Below are 20,311 nucleotides of genomic sequence, written 5' to 3' on the forward strand. Positions count from 1 at the left end.
AAAAAAATGGGAAATGCAGAGCTGATCTTCCAAAAGGGAACTTCGGGTTGTCATTGTGCACCTTAATTTCAGCTCTTAAAAAACTCCAAAAAACAAACCAAAACAAAAAATGACCACCACCACCACCAAAACAAACCAACCAACCCACTACAATCAACAAACTCCTGAAGATAAAAAGCAATTACATAGCAAGTAAAATTCATTTTTTCAAAAACAAACCAAGTTAAACTAATTAATTTCCCTCTATCACAGGGCGGAAGATCTTCTAGATATTAGGTAAATATAAAGTTTCCTGTATTTTGTAGGAGGTTTTTTGATAGCATTTCATGTGACAGTCCTAAACAAGCTTGGAAATCAGATGAAGATAAAACTATTGCATGGTAAGAGAGAAAATGGTAAGAGAGCAATCCCACTCAGAGAACAGTTATGAGTGACTACCTGTCAAGAACACACCAGGAAGGCTTCACCAAGGTCTGTTCAGTAATTTTTCAGATCATGTGGATGATAAGGACTTTTCTTATCAAAGATACAGCTGATACAAAGCTAGGGACTAGAGTCATCCTGTAAAACAGGTTCAGAACTCAAAGTGAGAGTATGACATGTTAAAAAGTGCTTGTGCTCTATAGGTTATAAATATTGCTAAGCTAAAGGAATGATGTAAAGACAGAAATAACCAACAACCACTAATACAGAAAGAGAAGGTGGTTAGGCAGCAGGTCTAAGCAGCAAGACTGTAAGTCTTGCTTAGACTTAGACTGTAGGTCTATCACAAGCTGAACGTAAGACGACAGAGCAATGCTGCTGCATGAAAGGCAAGTATCATACTACAACACGTGAAGAGAAGACAGGAGAACCCTTCCATTCTATACAGATTAGTAAAGTCTCAACTGGAGAACTCTAGAACAACATTTAGGTGCCACACAAAGAAACATGTGGGCTAATGAAAGTTTCAAGAAACTGGCCTCTGTTCTGTGGAAAGAAGTTAAGACAGTTTATATCACATTACAACAATTAAGCAAAAGCATTTACTCCAAGCTATATTTCTGTCAGCTTTTGCTGAAAAACCTCATCTTAGCAAAGAACTTCCTGCAGTCATTTCTTACTTATAGTGAACATTGCTAGCATTATTACTAACTAAAATATATGTGTTTCTTATTAAAGTACAGAAGCCAGGGCACAAAACATTACTGTCTTGCACTGAGGAGCCAACTCAACGTAGTGCTGGTTTACTAGATCAGTGATTATGTTATACAGCCTATACCTGGGCCAGCTATTAATACATTCCTTTACCTCAGGATGAAAATCCTTCACTATGAAAGACAGAAATGCTGACTTTTTAAAATTAAATTATTTTTAAATGTGAAAAAAAAATATTCATTCTTATTTTGACTAAATTCCACAGCAGAATGAGAAGGTGTTGCATATAAGCACTTCACTGCTTGCAAACCCTAATGACACGTTGATTAACACAGCAATTGATAGTAAGGGAGCCAAGCAACCTCAACGGGCCATACACAGCAACACTGTGACTTATGACTTCAGATTTTTAAATTGGCCTCTCCAGCATGATATGATAAATCAACACACAAGTCATTAAATGGTTCATTATCCCAGTAATATGATTAATTCTCTCTGCCAGGAAACACAAGAGGTGATGGGCATCTTCTACTCGTAACTATGACTGTCCATCAATGTAACAGACTAAGTGTATGAGGGAGTTCAGTTTGGTGTAGAGGTCAATAGGATGCTTCACGTGGCAATTTTTCTTCTGCAAGGCTTGACCTCTTAGCAGGAAAAAAAAAATCCTGCTGTGTAGACAGCTTTTAAAGCTAAAACAATTGTCAAGTTAAAAAATAAGAGCCATGACAGAAGAAAAAGAAACACGGCTCACAGGTGCCTAGCAAGCTATTTTCACACATTTAGTCAACAGGCTTGAGTTAGATTCTTTCTTTCTTTGGAAAGCAAAACTTAGATGTAGTTTAAAAATGCAAATAATTCTGGTGTTATCTGAACATGGTCACTTAGACATGCTTGCCTTTAGTCACCACAATTGCTTAGTCACCATGAAATTTGGCACAATCGACAGTTTGTGCTTAGAAAAGGCCAAAACCTAAAAATCACGGCAATAGGCTACAGATCGAGTAAGCTATAACTGGCAGCTTTACATGTCCGAGCTGACACGTAGTGTGTCTGTTCTCTGTAGTCTAACGTGCGCTACCAGTTCCTAAGTACTCATTATAGTTACCACTTAATCAAGAAAGTGTCTGCAATTACTAGTAAGCTAATAGTTTTAAATGTTTCCCTAAGCAATTGTTTACTGTAATAGGAGTACATTAAACATTTTTCTAAATAAAAACATGTATATAAAAGTTAACTGACTCAAGGAAAAAGTAATACAACCCTACATACAGACTACAAAGAGGAAAAATCCATTATTTGAAGTATACAGAGAATAGTGCCCAACTGGGCATAGAATAGCTGCTCTACCATGACAGAACCAAGTATCACTTTTTTACTATGCATTCATAATTCAGATTGTCTGCAAGGTCCAGACAGCTATAGCAATACCACCGTACAGTATATTTATTAGTGAAAAAAGCAGATATTTTACTAGAAGTCATTTATCTTATAAAAACTTGTACTACCATATTGCTAAGCATAAGGTAATTTCTTATATTCAGTTACTGTGACATCAGAGTATGTGTGTGTACGTGCATATATTTAAATTTTCATTTATGCTATATGCGTACACACGCATATATATTCTTCCCCTTTTTGAGTGAAAAATTTGAATTCATATATACTTGTCAAGAGCCAACAGTTATATTTAACTTTGTTAGTATGTCTGAATGAGAATTACTAGATACATAAAAAAATAAGTCTGTCATCGCTGTGTTATGCTGAAGATCATGGAAGATCCCTGTAAAGATAAAAGGTTTTGGAAAAAAAAAACCTCTGGCCTAAACCAATGAAAAGTAGAAAAAAGTGTATTATCATTAATTCACAGAAACAATGAATAGAAGCAAGTGTGCATCCCTACCTCTAGTAACTCACAATATATCAACATATATTACATAATTAAAAAAAAACCACACTGGTCTGCACAAAGATCATGTCTTTAACTGTAAACACAGTAGCTCAAGGTTTATGTTGAAAACTGAAGGATTCTTACATTCCTTTCCAAGATTATATTTCCAACCAAAGTTTGATTTTGTTAAGTTTTTTCTGGTGTCTGAAAAACAGTTACAAACATCAAAAATACAAACACTTATTATATGGCACTTACAGGAGATGGGAAAGATGAGGTTTTCCTAAAGATACCAGAGAATTGTGCAAAACCATAGCAAGAGCCAGGATTTGGGTTAATTCTATGTGCAGGATAAGTCCAAATGTTGCACCAGAACCTTTGGCTGGGATTATCCACACAAAATTTGATACAGCAAGATGCAAAGGATACTTATGCAAATTATTGCATGACCATGATGGTCCTCATATAAATTATTTAATATAGTTACAGCAGGAAGCAGACCTCTTCCTCAAAGTCAAAACATTACAAATTAACAGACTACAAACATTCCATAGAAAACACCACTTAAATCTGGTCTTCAGCATCCCTGTAATTACAGGCTAGAGATGAGAGAATTCAGGCACAATTTAAAAAAAATATTAATGTGCTTCTAAAGAGGATCCAATTCTTTGAAAACTTAAAGTCCAGGCATTTTCACTAATGCCAGCTGCACTTACAGATTTTGAGAAATCTGTTACATGGATTTCTAGGTATCTATTATGGACCTCTCAAGAGGTGTTGTATAAACTGGCCAGAGCAACATGATGGCATGCTTGAATTAACTGGCAAATGCAAGTAGATTGGATGGTTTGGCTTTGAGGCTTAATGGAATTTCAGCTCTTACTGCCCAGAAAGTCTTCACAAATATCTGTTCCTAGGACACAGAATTGCATAATGAGACCAGAATCTGGCTAGACCCTCCGGGAGTTCAGAAACATGCAGAAGTTCACAAACTCACCCACTGATTGAAATATGACATGGCCCAGTTTGAAGCACTCAGTTGAAAGCACCTTGACTTAAAATAAGTAGATTTTGGCAAGTGTTGCCTGCAGTAAATGTGATAGAAGCTCTTTTCTGATACTGACAAGTACAAGAGTAACACACTCCCTGTGGCTTCCCAAGGAGGTGAATGGCATGGGGTGCTGTACATTTACGAGGTAGCAGATAGACAGCATTTGTACACTGTTCATTCATCATGTTGATTAATAAGAACACAACCTGATGTTCAAGCTTCCACTCCATTTTCTAACCAGTTAATGGATGGAGATCTCCATTCAACATCAAAGTTCTCTGGCTAGCCAGCAACACTCTAGATTTATCACTGTTTACATCAAGATAATTTATTTTTCTTAATTTGCTTTAAGTTTCTTAGTTGGTAGAGCACACAAATAGAGCATGTGTGGGAGGCAGCAGAAAGATTCTTTGCTGTTTCAAGTTATTGATTCCAAATAAGTGTTGCTCAAAATGATTCAGTCTCAAAATCATGCATTATTTTGAATGGCTGACAAAGTTCTCTATAGAAAGAGGTAATTCAGAAATTAAAAAACTTGGAAAAATATTTTGTTTGCTTAAATTTGTGGAGAAAACTACTAAACAAAAAATAATGTCATGTTGTTAAAGTAACAGAAATTTCTGTTTGTGTGGAATATACAAAGGAAAGGGGCTGAGGAAATAATGAAAAAGAAAAGAAGAAAATGTAATGTGTGGGCCTAAAACCATTTCCCTTTAATCCAGGGATATTCCTGTCATTTGCTACTGGTAGCAGAAGGTAACAATTCCCCTGCCTTTCTGTTTGTTTAGGGGCGTGGAGGTATTTGTATACAGGAAATTCTATTCCAAAGCTATTTTCTGATGCAAGTCACATTGAAGAAATCACTATATGTCGCTGAAAAGTTTTGATTCTCATCAGCCTGCATTTCTGATTAGGTCTGCTGGGCTTATTTTGTCACAGCTCCTGACCAGCTGTCCTGTAAGGATGTGATACAGGAACCCGTCCTGTGTTTAGTCCGCTGAAAGCAGGAGTCCTTTGCAGTCCTGTAAGTGCACATGCGTACACATACACAAAATCCATGCTGTCCAACAGGCCTTAACAGCAATTAAGACTACAAAAGCCAAACAAAATTGTTTAACTTTTACTTCAGCAAGTACAGTCTTGCAGAGGCTGAGTGAACAACGATCAGTAGTTGCATGACATTTTACCTTAATTCTGATCCTTTTTCCTCCCATTTGACTTCAGCCATGCAGCATTCAAGCCTGTAACAGCACCCCTTGTGATATTTGTTCACCGCTATAGCAATATGTCAGAGCACTCTGTATCATTTAAAAACCTAATGAAGCTCTAACATTATTGCTAGTTGGACTGTTCAGAAAATTCTACAATGGTAATTCATTTTGTTTCCATTACGGTATTTTCTCTTCCACATTAATCTTATGCATCATACTGATGGAAGTGCTTTCATGTAAGCTAATGTCTGTCATTTGCATCGTTAGAGGTTGAATGTTCCTTATTTAGGAGTCACTACTTCTCCCTGTGTATTTTATTTTATACCCTTTAAAAGCTGTCAAGGCATGAAACCAAAGTAGTTATGGCAACAGGAAAACTTTCCCATATCTCCCAACCAACAACTCTCTTACAAAAACTGGTCCTCCTCTTTTCTTCACTGCAACACAGTACTGTCACCATTATGAGTAATAAACAATACCTTACTATTGTACAGGAAGAAAAGCTCTTCATACAAGTTAAAGCCTGGTCTACACACAGATTTTGGTCCACTGTGACTTATATATAAATGAGAATAAGGAAAACTTTAAGCCCGGATACAAGGTTATCTTCACAATCTAGCACCAGTGGAAAGAGAGAAGAATGTCTAGAGCCTGCATGCAAATATGTTTATAGCTGTCATCACATCCACAGGGTGATAGTGCTACCTAAGGATGGATGAGATGTACCTTAACCACGTTTTTCAGTAATAACACAAAGCATAGCTACACAGAACCTTTTGTTCCTTTTAATTATAAGCACAGCTGCTACTAGAACAAACATGCAAAAGTAATTTCTGCATTCATCCTGACACAGTCATCTTCAACCAACACAGAAATATGGTGACTTTCTACTGTCCTAGATTAGAGCCGGTTTCAGAGAGGTTTGTACAGTAATACTTGCTCCTTCAAAAATGGATTTCTGTCAAGTTTCTTTCTTGTATACTTGTATTGGTGTGCATTGTAGAGAAGATAATTTTGGAAGGTATCAGTGGTAGTGCAAAACTGAATCTGAAAGCAAAGGAACATTTTACTACTAGCAATATTTAGAGAGGAAGGGAAGAAGCTCTTTTTGTCTGTTATTTTAAAAATAAACTTGGTCCAAACTATTTAAGTGAAGAAATTGTCCTAAACCATTTCAAAAGAAAATTTCTTAAGGTTCACAAAACAGTTTTGCGATTATATCTATGCATTACTTCATATGTACTACTTAAAAGTAAGTACACACTACTTGAAAGGCCTTAGTTACTAGTAGCCATTAAATATAAACAAAACCACACATATTCAAAATAAGAATAAATTATTTTTTCAGGTTTAAAAATAATTTAACCTAATAAGGCCAGCATTTCTGTCTTTCATAGTGAGGGAGAGGCCCAATCTTCTATAGCCTGTATTTTACTACTTCTTTTCTGTGACATAAACCAGCGCAAAAATATTACAGCAGGAGTTAAGGTAAATGCAGCAGCTTGTTGCACTTAAAAGTTTGTTTTCCATAGAGGAAGAACTACTAGTTCTACTATTCATCCATCCATCTATCTATCCCATCAGAAAGAGCACTGAGCCATGCAATGACTATCTCAGATATTTTTTTTCTTAAATTAAGCACATTCATACTGTCAATACATGCAGAACTTCCAACAAAGGCGTGAGCACATGTACACACATGGGCACATTCAGCTGGAAAAAATCTCTGCAGTTTAGAACTCAGAAGTTATGAGATTGTCTGGGTCCTATTATGCAAACATGTGCTCTTGCTTTACCTTCTGGGCTGCTGCACAGCATTTTTTTCCTACATTTCCCCAAATACAATGCCTAATCGTTGCTAAACAGACAGGTTTGAATGAACTTAAAACCTGAGTTGAGTGGAATCTAACACAGGGTGATCATGACCTTGAAAGTCACAACCCCTAGGGTTTTTATGGCTTCGTGAGCTGATAAACCTGGGTCCAGAATTACAGCGTTTCAGGGGAAGGATTTGCATTCTTGTCATCTTTGGCAAATCCACAATGATTAGTGATTTTATCCTGTCCAAATTAAGCCATATTTAACAGGTTTCATGATATACTATTTAGTAGTTTATCCAAAACGAGTAGGATGTTAAGGAAGCTCTGACAATTTTAAGCAATTGTTAGTTTTGCTTCATATAAAAGTTTATATAAATAAGCATATACACAGTTTACATAAAAACTTCAGGGGGGGAAAAAAACAACAACAAAGTTCAGGGCAAGCAAAACACATTCACTTATGCTTGGATGAACACTCCTGGAATACTGCTAGAATCCTGATCATTTTGTAAAAAAATATGAACAATCTTCAGCTGATGATGGTCTCAGCTGACATGCAAATTCCTGGGAACAAATAGGCTTTTGTGATAAAAAAAGCACTGTGTGTTAGGGTAGCATTCATCTAGATAATGATTTAGTCACAAATGACCATGTTATCATGAAGATTTACAATGAAATTCTGACCTCTCTGCACTAAATAGCAGAACTATTATCCTCATTGGGACCAGCTCACTTCATTCTGACAAATATGCGCTTGATGAAAGGGTGCGCAGCTACCCAACAGAACAACCGCTGGCCCTTAAGAAGAGCTCAGGAACAGCAGTTATAGTTATAGCTACTTTAATTCTTCTGGAGGAGAGCTAGCTCTTCAGTGAGCATTACGAGACATCTTTTTGGGGAATAGTGATTACAGAGAAGTGGAAGGATTTCTTGAGGGAATCACAAGGATACAAACACAACTCTAACAAAGCAAGATAAAGTTCTTTTTCCCTCTCTCCAGAAACTCACAGAGCAGTAAAATAAGCAATATAGATATAACCCATTTTTATTCTATCATGAACTCGTGCAAGGACCATCTCTGACCAAGGATATTTGTGTAACTTCATTGCTAAAAACTGAAAAGATGCCCACGTTTCCTTACTTCTCTAAGACACACTACAATGCCTTTCTTGACTTTTTTATTCTCCTGATTGATTACACTTCCAGGAGAGTTGGTTTTTTTTGTTTTTGTTGTTCTCCAGAAAACTAAAGCAAATACAGTCTTTCCCACAGACACACCACAGGACTTTTATAAGCTGCTTATGCAAATGACTGCTTAACTGGAGATGGTTCTACACACGACACTAGCATCAATTATAAATTGGGATGCACAGAACTAAGACGCAATAGGAACCCTTCTGCTTCTGTTTTCACAACATGCAGTTTAAACTTTCGATTGGCCTCTAATTCAGTAGACAAATAATCTTATAGCCAAACTGTCTCAACAAAACATACATTATTGGTACTGCTGCTGCTCAACTCACCTTTTTTCTGGGAGATTTGCTTTATACTTCAGGATTGGCTCCATGAAGGAAATCAAATCCATCCCTTCTGCAGTTTCAAGCATACTATTCTGAACTAAAATTTTCATCTGTAGAGGGGGGGAGGGGGAAGAATAAAAAATAAAGGGGCAGGGATTCTCAGAAACTTTCTACTTGACATAAACAAGCATAAGCATTTGTGTTACACAGAAAGATACCTCCCATAAACCAGCCTTCAAACACTGACTAGTCAGCAGGTGGATTGAACCTTCTTCTCTGCAATGCCTGGGTGGGGACCAATTGCCTCATTAGCTTCTTACTTGTGTCCAGGTGTAAAGCAATGAGGAACCTTCCTTGTCGTTCACATATACACAGTTCTGTTTTACAAAGTTAGGTTACCCTTGCTTTCTGAAGGTTGTTTTTAATTACCCACTTACATAGAGCCTTTCCTTGGGAAAAGGGAGGAAAGTTTGGGTTTGGGTTTGGTTGACTGGGGGTGTTTTCTTTACCTCTTCTGGGGAAATTCACTTGTTCTTAAGATAACAAAGTTCAAACCTGCAAAGACAAGGTCCTCCATTCCAGCAAGCTGACTTGGCAAAGTTAACTTGTGGATGTTCTCATGCTTGAGAACAATCAAATGCCCAAGTGAGAGACTATAAGAAGTGTTCAGCATCATGCAGGATCCAGCCTTGAATATGGATAAATAAATAAATAAATAAATTAAATAAATAAATAAAAGCGAGGAGTTTCCCAAGTGTTTCATTGCTTTGGTTGGCTTTTTTCTATCTTGTCATATACTATACTATTTTATGCCTTGGATTTTATGTCAACTACACTTTGCACTTCATATTTTTGAAAATAAGCATATCCTGTGAGGTTTTAATTTTAGATGTCAGTACATTCTAAACAGTCCTGCACTGAATTCAACTTTATCCCATCTCAGTAAATGTTCCCTAGGAATTAAATGGAAGTGACAGCATCAGCATTGGTTGTAGATGATGTATTTGGAACCAAATTACATAAACTAGTATTATGTATAATTAATAGATGTCCAAACAGAGAGATCTGACTTTCTAGATTGAATTATAGAAAAAGTGCCTTATGGCATATCTTTGCAAATCTGTTTTCCTACGACTGGGAAAAATTTACATCTAAACCCAATGAAATATGACATATTCCTCCAGAACAGAGATATTTCTGAAACTAAACTGCATTAAGTAAAAAAAATTAGCATAGGATTAACATTTGTTAAGGAGTCCTAATATGCAAAATTATGTTATTGAAATTGAAAGCAGTTGGGTTTGTCTCTTGACATGGTGCTAGTGGTGGAGAACCTCAGAGGGACTGATGTTCCAGCCCCAACAACTAACCAGGATTCAGTAATAACTAACTAATAAGTAACCAGGATTACTTATTAGAAATAGTAAGTAATGTAAGAATCAGTAGTAAATCTCTTGGAAGAGATTTTTCCCTCAGTCCTTCCAGACAGAGTTTGAGCCATTTCTTTCAGACTTCTAGTATATGAGATATATCTTTTTTTAGTGAGACTCAGGAAGGGGGAAAAAAGAAGGAAAAAAAAAAAGGGGGGTGGGGGGAATAATCTTCATAAACCATCAAGTATGAGGAAAAAGACAAAAGCTGGGATTAACGAGTCACAAATGGCTCAAGTTCAAAATCTCCTGATTTTTTGCTATAACCTAGCAAATTTTTTACGTTTTCCTAATGATGTATTTTCTTTGCCAAATGCAAACTTTTAACTAAAACAAGAAGGGAGAACAAGTACACTTTTATTCAAAATCATATAATAGTTAAATGAGAAGAAAAACATTTCTGAAGTTTCGGATTTTGACATTGAACATTTAGTTATACTTACTATCAATTTTAATGCTGACAGATACTGAACTTCCCTAGCCAGGTGATTTCTACCAATACAACTGTCTTTTCTGATCAGAATATATTGTCCTGCATATCTTTTCACTAAATATTGGCAAGTACCAAATGCACAATGAATAATTTCACAAAACACCTTTCAAAAATGTTGAGGCTCAAAGTGATCCAATACTGAATTCCAGAGGTCTGGAGGGTTTTAACCCAATTTACAACACCGCAATGTAAGAAACAGAAATTAGTCAACTACATGCGAAGAAAACAAAAAAGAACAAGTTATATCAGTTACCTTTAATAGTGTTTTAACTTGAAACCTATTGTTTTCCAAACTACTCACTAAACTGGAAACATCTCATAACCTCACAGAAGCAATTTCCAAGTGCAACCATTCAGCATACAAAACAATTTAGTGTTACCATAGCAACATATTCACATTTCTAGACTTCTGTGTTTATTTTAACAGTGAATCTTAACACTGCATGAGTGTATGTTCACACAAATACACAGTGGTGGAGTAACATCACTCTCCCAGAAGCCAACAGAGAGATTCAGTACTTAAAGCAGAGTTTGGCAGGTGAAAAATTCCACCTGCTAGCACATGTCAGTAGTGTATTTAGTATACATGTGTACAAACCACAGACTGAGACAACTTAACCTTATTCTGGTTTCTAGGTGCTACCTGATAAAACAGCAATAACCAATGCACTGATTGCTATGTATACACATGCTTGCAGTATGTTTACATTTGAGCATAAGTTCTGGTGTAAGCTGGAGAAGCAATGATTTGAAGGTTATCGTCTCACGTAAGAGCGAACATAGCTATCTTTAGAAGGAAATTGCTTAGAGCCAGTCATGTATGTTTATGTTTTGTCCTTGCTCAGATGCAGGTTTTGTAAGCTGTTAGAGGACGTTTTATACCAGAGTGCCTTCTAGTGGCTAAGGAGCTAGAAACATCAGCTTGAAATAGAAGTCCTAGTATTTACCAAATAATTATTCAGTAAATGAATCAATAGTTATAGATGCCTTATCAGAAATATTTGTTGCATGTCAGAACCACAGTTTTCCGTGGTAATGCTGCTCATAAAAATAGAAACATAATTTAGGAGTGGAAAGATATCACTTACCAAACAAGTAAGTGAAAAAATAGCTAACAAATACACTGTTCATCTTTGGGTATATACTTGACCTGGATAGCAGGTTTATGGCAGGTGGTAAAAGTTAGCAATATCATAGTTGATTTCATTGAACAATTCCATTAGCAGTATTTATCAGAATGATTTTTAACCATACCAGCCACACATCAAAAGTTTATGTGATATTGAACCATTAAAAAAAGACACAGAAGTTTATACTTGGACCTGCTTAACAGTTTTTGGCCAGCCACCTGTCACCACAGTAACTCAACATCTAAGAGAGCAACGCTGCATCAGGGCCAACCGCACAATTTGCTTTTTTAGATCAGGAAATAAGATCTCGCTGGTGAGTTACACATACAATAATAGCCAATCCATGTTATCTAAATATCCATCTAAACTCTGCTTCATGTAGGTCTGTCCTAGGAAAAGGAAGTATGAAGTAGCGAACTGATATTGTTGGCTCCCACCCAGAAACCCAGTGTAGGGGAGCTAATGACTGCAAAGGGAATAACTACAGACCACTGTCTCAGGCTGTAGTTTGTAACCAAGTCCAGGCTGTAATACTTTGATCAGACTACAGAATGATATTGAGAATCAGACCAGCACAGAAAAAAAGGCCCAAAAAGTACTTTTGTAACAACTTTCTCAGGTATATCAAGCGCTATTAAACTTGTAATCAAGTCCTTTGGCATTTACAAAAGTAAATATTACAAACAAAACAGTCACAACTGGAAATTCTCTGAGATATAAAACTGTCTGAAAAAGTGGAAAAGAAATGGTCAGATTGTTCAGGGATTGTTGCATTTTTCTAAGCCTACCAACCTTATTTGTAAAGTGTTTTGCAGAGGCTTTGCATTAAGATGTGTATAAACTAGAGGCATAGATCCCTGGCTGCTGTGTTTAATATACTTTGACTAATGGCAGTAGGCTTCAGAACAACCCTCTAGCTTGAAATGTTATATGAAAAAACTGAAACTATTGACGAGAGAAAGGATGACGGAGGGAAGGGAATTTTCTATTCAGAGAGGTTCGTGCATCTTCACCCAGCCTCTAGGCTAGGTCACCAGCACTATATTCCATTGAAGCCGCTTCTACAAATATCTTTTTATTTTCTGGAAACATAACAAACCAGTGTACAGAAGCTACTAGAAAATAGTACCACATCCAAGGAAAAGCTAAAGAGGTTATGCATTAAACTGACCCTAAATTTCTTTCAATGTTTCATACGCATTTCATAAGAGGTGCTTAATGGTTACAGAAAATCTAGGGAGAGGGCTCCGTTTGAATTCAGGTTACATTATTAAAAGAAAGACTCAAAGCCAATTACAAGTTACTTTCTATAGACGATAGATCAACAATCCATACTTTCCCAAATCACTTCAGTGACTAGCAACCCAGTTATCACACACATACCACTGATAATTATCTTATTAAAATCCAAAAGTAAATGCTGCCATTCCAACAGTCCCCAGTGAAGACTTCCCAATTAGGCCAGCTTTATGCCAGGTATTTTATTTCTGTCACATGATTCTGTGACTAAGTTATTTACATTTTTTGAAAAACATGGCAAAACCCTCTAGTATTTTAGGGAATTGTGCATGTAGATAAAAACTTGTAATTATAAACATCAAGTGAAGCATCAGTCCTACTGGAGTGCCCTTGGGTGATCTGTAAGCAAACCCCTGAGCAGACAGAAAATGTGGGTTTTTTCCTTTTTCTCCTGGGGCTTCCACTACCAACAGTGATTTATCACACAGGTTAGGTCAGTACAGCGCGGCCTTTGCGCAGGCTCCCTCTGTCAGCAGTCGCTGCCTCAGCCATCTGCATAGTCACAGAAGAATAATTACTTTTACACCTATAAGGCTAATTCATACATGCAAAATTAAACACTGTGGAAAGTGGTATCTTATGTAAACAATGCATGTAGCATCCTACTAATTTCACTGACACTCACTGAAGGCTTTTAACCAAAGAAGTCATGTAAACGCGTTTACTGCACACATAGTTCCTTAATAGCTATCAGGGCCAAACATAAATTCTCTCTCATCAGCTCAGCATCAGTAATGGAACAGGTAGCCTGTCCCATGGCAAAGCAAGCCTTGTGGGACCTGCCCATAGACTGCTTTTCATGACTACAAAGACGACAGAACACGATATCCCAAATAAAGCATCAGAAACCAAGCGCAGTTGTCTTCTCCTTTAAAGAAATTTTCACGTTTGCAGTCTAGCTCAGCATATCTGCATTGGAAATACAAGCCAGGTCAGGTCTTCTGCTGTCTTCAGCAACAGTTGTGTGGATGGGCCTGGACCTCAGCAACATCTTGCAGGAGCTAAACTGTTGTTACCACCCTGTTCCTGCTCCACAGCTAGACCTTTCACCTCTAAAAGCACTTTCTAGTGAATTCATAAATGCAGGAGGTCTTCAGCGCGTGAATGTTCTGCATCCCTTTCTGACATATGTAGTTGTGTGTATATGACCACCCTTAATAATTTCAGGTTAGCTTTGATCAGTATACAAAACCAGGGGAAATTTCTAGCGTATGACCACACCTGCAATTCCATTCTCTCCATGAGGATGTTTTGAGGAGATGTTCATGAGCAGAATTACCTTTTAACTTCCTCACAGTGATCTATGTACTGAAGTTATATATCCCTTCTAGGTAGAGGCATGATACCAATATGAGTTTTCCATACCAGCACTTGCACCAACATTTTAGTAATAGAATAGTTCTGTAATCCTGTTTCATTTTTTCCTCTTTCTCTCAATATAGTTGTAATATGTATTGTAATATGTATTTCTTATGTCAAGGAACAGTAGCCAATATTAGTCACAGATGTAAAAGCAGTTCTTAATCAGTGAGCTTGAATGGTTGTATGGAACACAGTTGCTGAGGCAGAAGATTTCATAAAGCTTCCTGATGCAAAAGGGAAGGGCAGGAGGTCCCCTTCATAAACCTGGTAGTTATGAACTCTTGTATTCCCACCTCTTTGCTGGTCCCATATAGTTCAACAAGACACATGAGCTGTTTGTACCAAGTTCCCATTCATAAGACAGGAAACATCATTTACCACATTTAGCAGAATAGCGAGGAGAACAGATAATTCATGTTTTCAAAATATTTCAAAGTTAAAACAGGAGGATTAATATTTTTTTTCTTCTTTTCCTGCCTTCAGCTTTACTAGAAATTTATCCTTCTATGTGCTGGTTATGACTTTTAGCTTTTCCAGGGAGCTAGACTCAGAAGTTTGCCTTCTATAACCTTTCTAATCCTCTTGTGAGCCTCTACTCTCCACTAGAAACAATTGTAGTGGATCCATTCCATTCTACATCCAAACTTCCTATGGATCAGCTATTTTATAGAAATGCTAATTCCTTAATAATATATGCTGTATGTTGATTGTCAAGAGGCATTTTTGCCCCCACTCATCCATTCAGTCTTTGGTGTTGTTAGTGCTTTTCATGTCAATAAAGACATGATTTATTTTTTTTCTGGTATCAAGTCTTGAGATGGGAGTTGTTAATTTTAATAGATACGCTGCCAGCATATTCTTGAGATTTGCTTCTGTTTGACAACTTGTTTTTATATTTCATACTTACAATGGGTAAATGTAATGGTAATGTGCCAGAACAAAGCAGTATTGTGACAGTTTGAGCTCTGGCAGCAATTAGGGAGCTTGAAGAGTGTGGTAGTATTTTGGGAACATTTCATTTCAAATCCAAACATGTTTTCTGAAGATGTTTGTTTTCTGATTTATTTGGAATACATACAGAACTTTTGCTGCATCATCATTATGCTCTGTACTGCTGCTGGAGTGTTCAAAATGCCCAAAGTGCAGAAAACAACCAGTAAAAGCAGCTGTTCAGAGCTAATGTATATCTGTTAGCACAGAGACAATGCCAGCCACAGGCAACTGAACTTAAGCACTTGGAAATCAAGAGACTGACTTTCAGACATCAATGCTTTTTAAAACGGTGCATTATGGTTCTTTTGGCTACTTGGCTTTGATACTTTACTTTAGATGTGGAAGACAGCATCCTTTTATGTTGTTTGCTCACAGTCAATGCAACTTACGTTATATCAGAGGTCATGCAGATTGATGGTGTGCCATGCTGTCCTGGGAGTGATAAGAAATTGTCAGGAAGGAGGAAGAAAGAACACACTTTTCCCTAAGAGCAACACATATAGTTGGCTGGAAGAGACTCCTGCAATATACATGTAGGTGGCGGGGCAGCAAGGAGGGAGCCGGCAGCACAAGGGTAGCCTGGAAGAATCCTGGTAGACGCAGGCTATGGGTACACAAGCAGAGCTTTGAAGTGGCAGGGGGAAAAAAACTTTTTCTTAGCCACTGAAAATATGCATCAACTTGTATTTTTCCTTAAATGAGAAAAAAGGTGTTAACCAAGGATGGAAAGAAGGGTCCATACTACAAGAACACAGCAGGCAGGGGAAAATCATTGTCAAAATGATATTTTCATTCCATTTTACCAAAGTGATTTGATCTTCTTTTAATTTCCAGATAGCTTGTATTCAGCAGTGTTTTTTGAGATTGGTACGTTAATGCAAAATGTTTCCAATTTAAAAAAACAGAATTTCCTGACAATGCTCTGTAAAAAATTACTGACAAATTCTAACAAAGTTTTTCATATGCCCCATATATGTGGGTAGTACTTCTAGCTGCCTGTCATGATTAATGAGATAGCTCCCGTCAAAGACAGGAATAAGAGTCTGAATTTGTTTTTACTGAAGAAAGCAAATGAATGGTATACAGCACTAAAAAAAAAAAAAATCATAAAAAATGCAGATCTATAATTGTGGAAATATAAACAGTATTTAACCAAGTGGGAAAGTTTCAGCTAGACAGTGCATGGATTTGGCAAATGCTTTGCTAGCACAAATAAATTCTGTCTTTTCAGAGCTTCAGTGAAGAGGAACAGCATTGCTACAGCCAAAGGAAATCTCCAAAGATTCTGGACTGGGTGGCATGTGTATTTCTTACATCAGTACAGAAGGAAATGTTTTAGGTCAGTTAAAATGGAAGGAATGTAGTGTTGGCTTGCTTTACTGAATTAACTGATGAAATCCCAGCTTTGTGGTTTTGTTCTTTATCAACATCTTTTATTAAATTGCTTCAGAAATAGTCTTGCCTCTGAAATGAGCAAAAGCTCATAGTACCACAGGTAGTGGATCGATGGAATTAATATCCATTTCTGATTGCTATCAGGTAGACAGCAGTTTAGTAGAACATTTAAGCTTTAAAGAGCAAGTTTAAATCTTACTGGAGACAATTATGTCCTTCACTAAATTTAACTGAAGGAAATGGTTGTAGTACCTTTAACAGGCTCATGGTTATGTTCAGAAGTAAGATAAGTAGTGTTAGTAAAAGGTAATAATAGAGTAGCCTGGACACAAAAATACATAAGACAAATACAAATTATCTACTGTATAGGAGAGTGTTATATTAAAACAAAAAAAAAATAATTGTTCCTCTAGCTCAAACTTGAAACAGTGAGTCAGATTGTAGATTTCCGAAGGGGTAACACTTTAGTGCTACCCTTTACTACATAATAGTCATAACAATGTCTTGGTTTCTGTATTCTTACCCTAATTTTAATCATTTTTATAACAGGGAGGATTTCCAACAAACACTAGGTCCAAGGCAAAATTAGTCAAAGTTATTCAGAATTAAACTTCATTTCATTTTTCAAACTCAGAGAAGGTTAAGCCAATCTAAGCTTTTATGATGTATCAGTCCATAGGGAAACATGACATTATTAAAGGCCAGACTCTCAACAGGCATCAAGGTTATAAAATACAATGGTACATAACAGGATCCCTGTCTCCCAGGATGTCTCATCTTGTACTTTGTGATACTGTTATGCCTCTGTGCTTCTTTAATCAGATCAGGTAGGATTTGTAGGCATTGTTCTAATTTGATTCATGTGCTGTCTGTATGTTAGGTGACAGTTTTGCCACTCAAGTGTCAGCGAGATTTTTTAGGACTCAAAATATCCTGGTGAAAATTTTCATTGGGAAGTTCCCAACAAAATCCATTAAGAGGACTCAGAAAACTACTTTTTTTTCCCCCTGAGTTTCTACCAACTGTAATATCCACCTCTGAAATCTCTGAAAATTTAAACAGAAATCAAATATTATCTGTCTTTAATTCTTCCCTTTTATGAAGGTCTTGGAGTTTACTGTAGAATTAGTTGTATTCTGGATTTGAAAGGCTTTAAAGAAGCCACAAATATCTGACCTATTATACCTGCAATTGTGGAGTAAGGGTAGGATTTTAGTTTCAAACAATATGCAGTGTTTCACTGTCAAATTAAGAATATTGGTTGGAAAATCACACAAACTAGGATGCTATCAGCAAATCAGAAAAATGTTTAAATGGAGTACAGGTTTATATATGTAGTATGGAACTACACAGAAAATAATTTTATGTTTTTCAAAGTAGTCATGCTAGTTCCACACAAATTGCATATTCATACTAACATCTTGATCTCTGATAAAATCCAATCATTCTAAGTGTATGTTTGTTTAAAAAAGGTACTTCACAAACCACAAAGTATAATTCATGACAAGGCATCTTCAAAAGTATTTTGTGACAGTAGGACAAATTTGCTACCAATAAATTTCTGGCACCTGATGGAATTAAACTAGCAGTGAATTTAGCCCAATGCGCTTTGTTGTCTTTGGATATTAATTGATTATTTGGCTCCATAATGTCTTTTTTTCAGTGTAGTAGCTTTCTGTAACACAACCTCTTCTAACAGACCTTCAGAATGTCTTCCTGTACCACTCCAAAACGCATGGCCTAGTTAAATTTGGGTAGAGGCCACTGATAATCAAACAGACAAGGATCCAAATAAAGTTGCCTAATCTTTTACTACCATTTTTTTTCCCCTGCTTCTATGGGAAAAGCCCAGGAGCATCTGAAACAAATGAGCACCTGATCTAAAACAAGCCTGAATTAGTGCTGTGATACGTTGGCTGACATGTTCACAGAGAGATGATGAAGGTTAAGAAGTTTACAGTGGAGTTTCTGCCAGCTGCATTTTCCACCACTGAAAACTGGGGATTGTCCTCCAATACAATGGATATTTCTGTCTGTTTGTTTGTCCAGTACAGGTGGAGAGAAGACTCAAACTTCTTTTCTAAAACAGAAGGATAAATACCTCTACATGGTTTTCCCTCGAATGCCTATTTTCTTCACTTTTTAAAAAATTGTATGTACTTGAAAAGGAGATTTAAAGGCAATAAAATTCTTTCTGTAGTGTCAGATGCCCTTCATGATTCTCTTATCCCTTCAAAATTGTTATTTACCGTGAAACCTGAAAGCAACCAGCTACAGGAAAGTGTCATTCTACTTTAAAAGCCAAACACATTTCAAAAGTAAAACAAAACCCAAAGCATTTCCCTCTTGCAGGGTTTTTCCTAATGCATTCACACAAGTTTTTGCACCGTATTTTGAAAATCATATTTGATAATGCCAGAAAACAAAATCACATATAATTGTCATGAATAGAAGTTTTCAGCTTTAGGAAAGATTTTAGATAGTAACACAGTCAACATTACAAAAACTTTTAAGATGCTCCTCTTTCCTTCAGATATTAAAATAGGAGCTCATATAAGTCCATCACCTGCAAATGACTACTCACCTAAGTAAGAGATTTTGTAGAAACAGACTCATAATCTTGGTTCAGAAGGGTTTTGGCATATGTAAGTCTAGAATCTGGCCTATAGGAAGTGTTAAACTAATTTGTATTACAGAGAACTAGTGACACAGAAAATGAAAGCAGACTCAATATCTGTAAAAAGCAGTCTCATGAATATTCAAGCTTTTATTTTAAGTAATAGTATATATTATCCTGCTCAAAAAAGATATTCAACATTATCAGCGGGTAAGTAGCAGTGGGGCAGAGTGCCAAATTGTGATGTGAGGCAAGGCAGGAGGAAATTCTACTTACAAAGAGAAACGTGTATCTTTGGTTTGGGAACATACATTATGCAACAGTTTTCTAATTCTGCCTACATGTTAATGGCCTAAATGTTTAGATTTGCATCTGGAGCAGATGTTGGGCAGGACTTGCAAAGCCTCATTTTTGAAAGGTTTAAAAATCAGGAAATATCTTTCTTTCTACACACACATATCACACAGGAACATATGCACTCGAACATTGAAGGAAATTAGCTGGGAAGCAAATTCCTATTTTGTTAGTGTTGCTTATGTTTGCTCATATTTGCTTTTGAACTCAGAGAGAGATGCCATCATGGGTGGGGGTGAATATTGTCAGTACTGTTTTTTAACAAAAATATCCAAATTGCATCCCAGTTCCGTGAATGTCTGTCCTGTACTGGGCGAAGTGGGAAAGGAAGAAACAGTAGCTATACCCGTAAGTGGCTGATATCACAACTGCTCAAACTCTGATGGCTTTAGAGCGCACCTGTGTTGTGCAAGTAGTGACTCAGTCCTACACCTCCCAAACTCACCTCATAATTAAACAAGGGCTCAAACTCTGGGGTACTGCAGGACAAACTCCCATGCAATTCCTTTCAGCGGCACGAACAAGCCAGGGAAAGCCCTGGATAAGTCTAAATTCTCATCTCCCATAATTCCTTGTTAAGACCTCACACAATTAAAATACAGGTGGTT

General features: G+C 36.8%; 1 long non-coding RNA gene across 1 annotated transcript in view; it reads right to left on the reverse strand.

Moving 5' to 3' along the window:
- Window positions 1-20,311, reverse strand: part of LOC129785663 (uncharacterized) — a 316,952-nt gene that overhangs the window by 289,239 nt on the left and 7,402 nt on the right. The window contains exon 2 of the long non-coding RNA XR_008749831.1: window positions 8,634-8,740. This is a non-coding gene — a long non-coding RNA (uncharacterized LOC129785663). The remainder of the gene's footprint in view (window positions 1-8,633; window positions 8,741-20,311) is intronic.

The sequence above is a fragment of the Falco peregrinus genome, chromosome 14, assembly GCF_023634155.1.
Source record: "Falco peregrinus isolate bFalPer1 chromosome 14, bFalPer1.pri, whole genome shotgun sequence".
In the NCBI taxonomy this organism is placed as follows: Eukaryota; Metazoa; Chordata; class Aves; order Falconiformes; family Falconidae; genus Falco; species Falco peregrinus.